Source organism: Austrofundulus limnaeus, unplaced genomic scaffold (genome assembly GCF_001266775.1).
Source record: "Austrofundulus limnaeus strain Quisiro unplaced genomic scaffold, Austrofundulus_limnaeus-1.0 Scaffold298, whole genome shotgun sequence".
Classification (NCBI taxonomy): domain Eukaryota; kingdom Metazoa; phylum Chordata; class Actinopteri; order Cyprinodontiformes; family Rivulidae; genus Austrofundulus; species Austrofundulus limnaeus.
Genome location: NW_013952700.1, coordinates 71,507 through 79,527, shown reverse-complemented (window position 1 = coordinate 79,527; position 8,021 = coordinate 71,507). Strand labels below are relative to the sequence as shown.

The 8,021-nt window shown below is 38.5% G+C and overlaps 1 protein-coding gene across 1 annotated transcript in view; it reads right to left on the bottom strand.

Annotated features, from left to right (window-relative positions):
• The window catches only part of disp1 (dispatched homolog 1 (Drosophila)), a gene marked incomplete in the record, with an annotated part of 158,745 nt that overhangs the window by 81,341 nt on the left and 69,383 nt on the right, over positions 1-8,021 (bottom strand). Inside the window, 2 exon segments of the mRNA XM_014021587.1 lie at positions 3,632-3,717; positions 3,824-3,889.

Genomic DNA, 8,021 nt, shown 5'->3' with positions numbered 1-8,021 from the left:
TACATGTACATGTTGATTGATTATTTAGGCCTGTTTACACAGGCCAGGTGTATTGCAGATCCCCCCCTCCACTCAAGGAGTGGCTGAAGGGTTTAAGATACATCWCGGATTGTCTGGCTTCATGCTGACCAGACTGGCGAGCTAACCATATTAGCGGATCYGGAGATACAACACCTATCATCTGTGAAAACTTCTGAACTGGTTGGAGATTCAGCCCAACAGTCTTCMCTGACRGAACTGGATATTTATTTTTTTGTTTTTCCTTTCATCATCAACAAAGACTGATTGGCTTTCTTGGATTAAGGAACCCTTTTGAACTCTAAATTGTGGACTAATTTGTATATATTGTAAATATCAATACAACTCACTGATTTTGCACCATCTACTTGTCTTTGTGTTTTTGCAATTTGCCACCTCCTCCAGCAGACGAACCTAGTTTTTAAGAAATCACTTGGATTGACATTAGTTTGGATTATTTCTATAATCTTAGAATGTAACTTGGGTTGCATAAGGCTGTGGCAAAACAGCCTTATGTGTCTTGTGAATTTTAGTTAAACTTTAAGGTGTGAAATGTCATAGAAAACTATTAGAACCTAAAAAAGGTAATAAAACACTGAGGTCAGAATAACTAATGTTTTATTTTACGATCAATCTTGAATTGAAGTAAACTTAGTGTGTMTAAGTTTACAGTTTAAGAACAAACCTCAAACAGTAGGCAGAAACACACACACACAAAAAAAACCTCAGTAATGTTTTGTCCTGTAACCTTAAACATGATCCAACTTGTGTGATTTGAAAGCATGTGATCTAATAGCAGAGCTGTTCAGATACTGGGCCATAATGTGCTTTGACATATGCACAGAAAGTAGGCAGGTAATCCTAGAAGTCCCCTGAGCGTTGCAGCTTCCCCAACATGTGCTAATGTGTCTGGTTATTGGGAAGGAGAGGCAGGTGAAGAAAGACACATTAAAAGGTTAAAAAGTGCATTAAAAATGAGAATTAACTGAACAAAACATGGTTGTATTTAAATGACTGTATGTCTAAGTGAAAAAATGAAAAGTATACAGTTACTTTGCCTGCTGGCTTGTGTAGATCTGAGCTTCAGAAATTCAATCCCTTCAACACCTCWGCTGTGAGAACGGATGGCTCTCACCAGATTAGTGCTGTGATGCCTGACTTTTAAAAAGAAGARCCCAAAGAGCTTAAGGAACGACTGAGAGCCAAATGAGAGCAACGTCTCCAGACATACAGTATTACTATTTAAGATGTTTTAGTTAATGTAAGTCTTTCTTTCATGTTATATCAACCTAAACAATAAACCCTGAACCCCCCAAAAAACAAAAGTTAATTTTAAACAGGTGAGGAACATCGTTCTTTGTACTTTTTTGTTGTTGTTTTGGCAGCAGGTGATGGTTTTGTCAGAAAAGCAACATTTTGTTTGTAATTTTTCAAAAAAAAGGCAGCATTTCTTTTCTTTCTTTGCTTAACTATCATACACTGTATGATAGTTTAAACATAATTTAAAGCTGTAGGATTAGTTCATCTATGACATTCATTTAAAACTACTTCACTGCAGACCAATTTTAAAATACTCTGAAAAAATGGTATTCGCGTATCAAACCTTATATTCAAAGGGTCACAACTGATTTCTGGATAAGTTCAAAAGTATAAAACCACAGAAGCCGAGAGTGGATGTTGTCCACGTATCATTTTTCCTGATGGTTTTCTCGAAATAACAAATTAATTATGTCATTATAACGAAAAAACATAGACCGTTTTCTTGAGATAATGATATGATTTTTCCATTATCATGAGAAGAAATTGTTTTCTCGACATAACGAGATGATTATCTTTTTTTGAATGCATGAGCAGTTTTTCAGTGTTCTTAAAACCGAATCTTAAGAATGAACTCAAGCTGAAAATGTCAGGAGAACCTGGCATTGATCAACCCATCAGACTTAAGTTCTATCGAGGTCTAAAACAGGCTGAAATTTCAGTTTTTGTCTTGTACAGATAACTTGTATCAGCCCTCTTCATTTAAGCAGAGGGCTGGCCCAACTGCAGCTCAGCAGGTGATGCACTGAAGTGATCGTGCTAATACCGTATAATAGACTTTATCAGTGACCAGCTGAAGGGACGACATGTCGCTATCTCGAGAAAACCAAGGGAGAAATTTTTGAGGAAAATGCCTGCTCTTGGCTTCTGTACAGAACATGGTAATCCTTTTTCATAAAATTTGCTTCCAACTTCCCAATAAAAGCAATGGCACCATTTACCAATTGYTTGTTTGTGGCCCTAAGCTGCTGCAACCTTTGACAGTAAATGTTAACATAGTAGTTTTAAAGAATTTTGAACTCATACGTTACCAACTTCATTACTCTTCATGCCCTGACGGGGGCTGCAGTAGATCATTGATCCGTGCCGTGGTCTTATAATTTTAAAGCAGAAACTTCGAGCTCAGATTGCATCAAGAAGGCGTAAAATAAAGTCTTTTGTTTGAGTTTGTTCACTGTGGAGACTCTGCAGAGGGAGCAGCTGAAAGGAAAAACAACTTTTCATGCCCGAAACAAGATAAAAGTGTCAAATTTTCACACAAGAATAAACTTATTAAATAAAAYTAACCTTAAAGGCACAGTGTGTAGGATTTTGTCAATTCTTTTAGCTGAAATTGAGATAATCACTAATGACAATAATAAAAAAACATGTCTAATCATTGCAGACAAAGACCTTGTTTTAATATTTTTACCTTATAAAAAGCTGTTTATATCTCCATGGACGAGGGTCGCCACTACAGGCAGCCGCCATCTTGTCTACGAAGGCTCATGAAGGACAAACTGCGGTGGCGGTGTCAAAAACGGTTTTAGTTGTAATACTATAAATGTAATATTTGTTGTCTGTCATTGTAGCTGGGATAATTTTACTTATTAAAGCTCATAATCTTACCACTTGAAACATCACTAGCCCTGAAGCTGCTGGTAGACATCGCGGTTGGAATTATCAAAGGTTTTTGACACCTGAGAGACACCGTAGCAACTCCTTCGCGTTTGGAAGCGGGGGGTGGGGGTGGGGGGGGGACCAGGGAGGATGATTCAACCACTAGATGTCGCTGAAAACAACAAATCCTACACACTGTGCCTTTAAGGCAACAAGACTAATGTATCTGTGAGGAACCCCCCCAATGACGCAGTGCTACATTGTTGACACTGTGCTTCTGTGTGTCTTGCCTCTCCAGAAACATAACCCTTGTCTTTAAACAAGGCAACACTTGTCCATGTACAACACGTGTGTATATGAACTGAAACGCATTTTGTTGAGGTCCTCCCATGGACAGCCAGGTCCCCCAATCTCTACCCAGCTAAGCAAGTGTGGGATCAGCTCAGACATAAACTCCGACCAGGTTCTGATCTGCTGGATCTTAAGAAACCATTTACAACAGTTGTAGGTTGACTTGTAATACGAGAGGATTCAGTGGCTCTATCATGCACCAAATTTCCATTTGTCTCCAGGCCTGATGGGGAACGACACATGGAACCACAGGTACTGGTGACCTTTCAACGTGCAGCTTTGTTTCATATGCACACTTCCATCTGTACTCATCTTCTTTAGTTAGTGAGTGCACATCAGTTTGTACCTGAAGAGGAGGAGGAGGTGAGTCACTCTGCTGTCCAGTCTGCCCTTAGTTCAACATCTGGCTCCTCCTCAGTAATGCTCATTTCACTGAGGGTAAAACATGGTTAAAAAATAAACATATTTGTAATTATTTTCCAGCCAATACACATTAATCAAGACTAAATAAACCCCAAACAGTCTGTCCGTTTCCTACCTGCACTCAGGTTTGCTCAGTTGTGTTGTCTCGTAGATGTTTCACTCTTCTAAATCTGAATTGTCTCTGTAACAAGAAAAGAAAGCATTCACATATAAATGATAATTGTAAAAGCAGAATAAAACTGAGCAATATTAGGCTAAATCATATTGTGTACAATTAATCATCAGAAAGACTGTCAACAATTAATGCTGGCCAGTTAGCAAATACTTCAATTATTAGTGCCACATGATGACACTATCAGGGGAGCACGTGAGCCCAATGGCAGAAGGAAGTGCAGAGCAGCTAATGCTAACCCTAAAATGTATGCTGCGTAACTGCATCAGCAACAAGTAGGAGGATATAACCGTTTTTAGACCAGTCCCCCAGCTCATGGACCAGCATTATAGTAATGCCAAATTTTACATATAAACCAGAAAGGAAAACTAACCCTAACCTCAGTGAACTGTAAACAGTCACCAGAAGAATTCTTGTCACTGTAAACATCCTTTATACACCTACCAGACCGCACCCTAGGGCTGCGCGGTATATGCGGTAGACAGTAGAAACAGTATGAAGTTAGCCTAGGGTAGAAATTTACGCTCTACCGTCATATCGTCATTACGTCATCGCACCTGTGTGAACAGGGCTGCGAGTGCAGAGACAACTGAGCAGGAGAAGTTCGAAACATAATGAAGAAATTCTAACGTTTTAAAAACACGTGTAGAGAGGATAAATCCTCAAAATATCCCCCTTCCACTGTAGAAAAGTTACGTCGTGTCGCGGGATCATAATCTCTTCCTCTCCTCTATATACCGTTACCATGAAGGGGTACAGTTTATACCGTGATATGAATTTGAGGTCATACCGCYCAGCCCTACCACACCCCCAACTATTCCTGACCATTCCCCTACACCTACWCTCACTGGAAGATGCCAGCCATTTTCCTCTACATCTTAAAAGATGGTTCCTTCTTTCCAATGGAAGATGGCTGTGCCTGCTGAAGACTAGTCTGTGCCTCAAATTGCAAGAAAAGGAGCACATTTTAGTCACTGTCTCTGTGAATTCTGGTGTAGAGGCCTCTGCGTGGTCCATCTGAACTGCCGAAATGAAAATGAAAATTTAAAAACGTATAGGTTGACATGGCTCTGAAGGAGAGCATGGATGGTTGTCTTGATGTGGCTCTAAAATGGACATGTGACCTGTCCAGGTTGTGCACTGCTGCGGACGGGCGTGAGCTCTCTGGAAAAGAAAAAGGAGGTAAAGAAAGTGGATGGATGGCTCTGAAGAAAAATTGTGATAAAACATGAAAGATGGCATCCATGTGTCACATTTCTACCAGGGCTTGCGTAGGGTGGGGATCTGGAAGGTATTTTGGAGGAGAATGTAAAAAACAGATTGTGGTTGAAAATCCTGGATGTGTGAGATAACATCTCTCCATCACAAACCTTTCGTCTGTCAGAAATGCAGACACAGAGGTGTAGATGTGGGCGTGGAGGAGGAGCAGGTACAACAATGAAGACTTACAAAGAGGTATGCAGTGAGATTTAATGATGGCACATTTTTTTAAGAATCAGCAGAAGGTGAAAAGCTAAAAGAACGGCAAAAGAATAAAACCACACTCCTTACTTTCAACAAACGCATTCTAAAGGATATGGCACTTAAGTGTCACCACATTTAGCAGCTGGAATGCAGACAAAACTCGTCTACAAGCATCGCCTACTTCAAAGCACCATGTATCAAACATCCTCTGAGAGGATATTCACATCCTGTCCTTATCTCAATTACACTGAGAAAATTTCAGTCTTTTCCATCAAATGTTAATATCTGATCCACTGTAATGTTTTCCAACTGGTTAACAGCTTTATTTGTTTGCTCTATGCTACCAATGTTTCTAATTTCATTTGTCTAATTTCTCCTCACTTCAGATGAACCAGACAAAACAAAGACAATGCGAGATTAAAAGACTTCAGAGAAATGTCCCTGCAAAATGTTATTCTGATAAATACATTTATTTTAATGTTACCATCAAAGATCAAAAAGTTTTTTTTCAAAGTATATCCAGCTTTTCATGGCATTCTTTGAAATAATGCATACCAGGAGTTCTGCGCTGCAGTTTCTCGAGTATAAAGAACGTCACACAACCACGTCAGCAAGAATGGCTCTTCTACAACCTGTCAAGTATTTAGCAGGATTGTGTAGCAACTTCAGCAAACACAAAACACAATCCATGAAATGCTTGGCCTTACTTATTCCATTTTTTTCATTAATACTTCAACACACATGGTGTAGATGCTTAGTCGTTTAGGACAGCAAATTCTAAAAGTTAAATAACAAAACAACAGGACTTTAGCTCTGTAGTAAAAGATGTTTCACTTCCCATCTGGGRAGTTTTCTCAATACTAATAAATACAAATGGATTCATGTTTGATTCCAATATTGAAAAAGTTTCCCTGATGGCACTTGAAACGCACTGCAAAAAATGCCCACCTAACCGAGTTTTAAAATCTCATATCCAGCCAAAACGTCTTTTTGATCTTGTTTTGAGACTGATTTTCTAAACAAGAACTGATTGTGTAATCTTGTTTTCAAAATTTGTAAGATTATTTGTCTTGTTAGCCTGAAAATTTGACTCAAATTAAGTCAAAAAYTTCTGCCAGTGGAGTAAGAAAATTTTACTTGGTAAGATTCTTGAAATACTTGATTTGACTCAATTTTTTCTTATTTCAAGAATCTTACCAAGTAAAATTTTCTTACTACACTGGCAGAAATTTTTGACTTAATTTGAGTCAAATTTTCAGAATAACAAGACAAATAATCTTACATGTTCTGAAAAAAAGATTATTATTCTTACACAACCAGTTCTTGTTTAGTAAATCAGTCTCAAAACAAGATCAAAAAGACTTTGGCTGGATATAAGATTTTAAAACTTGGTTAGGTGGACATTTTTTGCAGTGCGTCTATCACTACAGAATACAAGTTCAGTCCAGGTCAGTTGAGTTTTTTATGGATTCTTGGAATTTACGTCATCACAAAGCTGTGTGTGAAATGGTGGGGGATTTACAGTTTTATTTTTCATCATTTTTAATAAAAATACATTTGTTCTACACACAACTTTAAGGTGTAAACTGCCTGTTCAGGCAAATTAAACTAGTTTTCTCTGTACTTGACTGATCAATTTGTCTTTCTGTATTTTCACAACACAGCTGTCATCTAATATCTATGTTGTTTTCTTTATAGGTAAAAATCTTCAGTGTTTTTTTTCTAAATGTCTTGACCATTTTCTTTGCTAAACAAAACTGGAGACATTTAAATAGAAGAGGAAAAAATACATTAACCAGCTGTTCAAATACCGTTGGCTAGCTTACAAAACAAATACACGTTTAAGCCCATGTGAATTAGAAAAAAATAATATAATGTTGAGCACCAGAGGACAACTTCATTTTCATGGTCTGGTTCCTCTCAAAAAGTGGTGGGCAGAACGATCTGCTGAGAGAACATGGGCCTTGGCAAATCACCACAGTGTCGGAAATAAGGATGCTTGTGCCAAGGCAAACAGAGTGACTTAATCTCATGTCATCCTCCAGAAGGACAAGTGCGTCCTGTGAGGGCTGGGAGGGCATGCCGGCACTGGGTTAACCTAAAAGAGCTGTCTGGCTCCACCTCACAGCTCAGTCTGTACCCAGGAAAAAGTGACAAACCAAGAATACACATCATGTTTCCAACAAATTCTGCAGACCAAACTGTGCTCACCAATATTAGAGTAACAGTTAAAGATTCATTGAAGGAATGCATGTCACCCGCCAGCTTTTGTTCCAGAGTCTCAAACTAAGATCATCTTGTGATGAGGAATGACAGAGTTTAAACAGTTTTGGTCAAACCTTGAAAGTAACAGTATGCACCACTTCATGCATCAGTTAGAGCTCAAAGTTAGGATTGAGTCAGCTACTACCACACCAAGGGTTAGTTGAAAATCTATAAAAATGACTGAATTTTAATACTTGTGTTTTCTAAAGTCAGGTAGCTGTGTAGTGTTGAATTAGGTTGGTTAAAAAACTAGATAGCTGTAGTTTTTTATAGTGGTAACATAACGACCCCCGCACACACAAATGCACCAGAACTCAGAAGTCTTTATTCCTAATAAATGTCATGATACTAGGTGCATCCCAAGATTGTAGTGGTTTGGGTTGGGGTCTTAATATTATTATTTTTGGGTGGG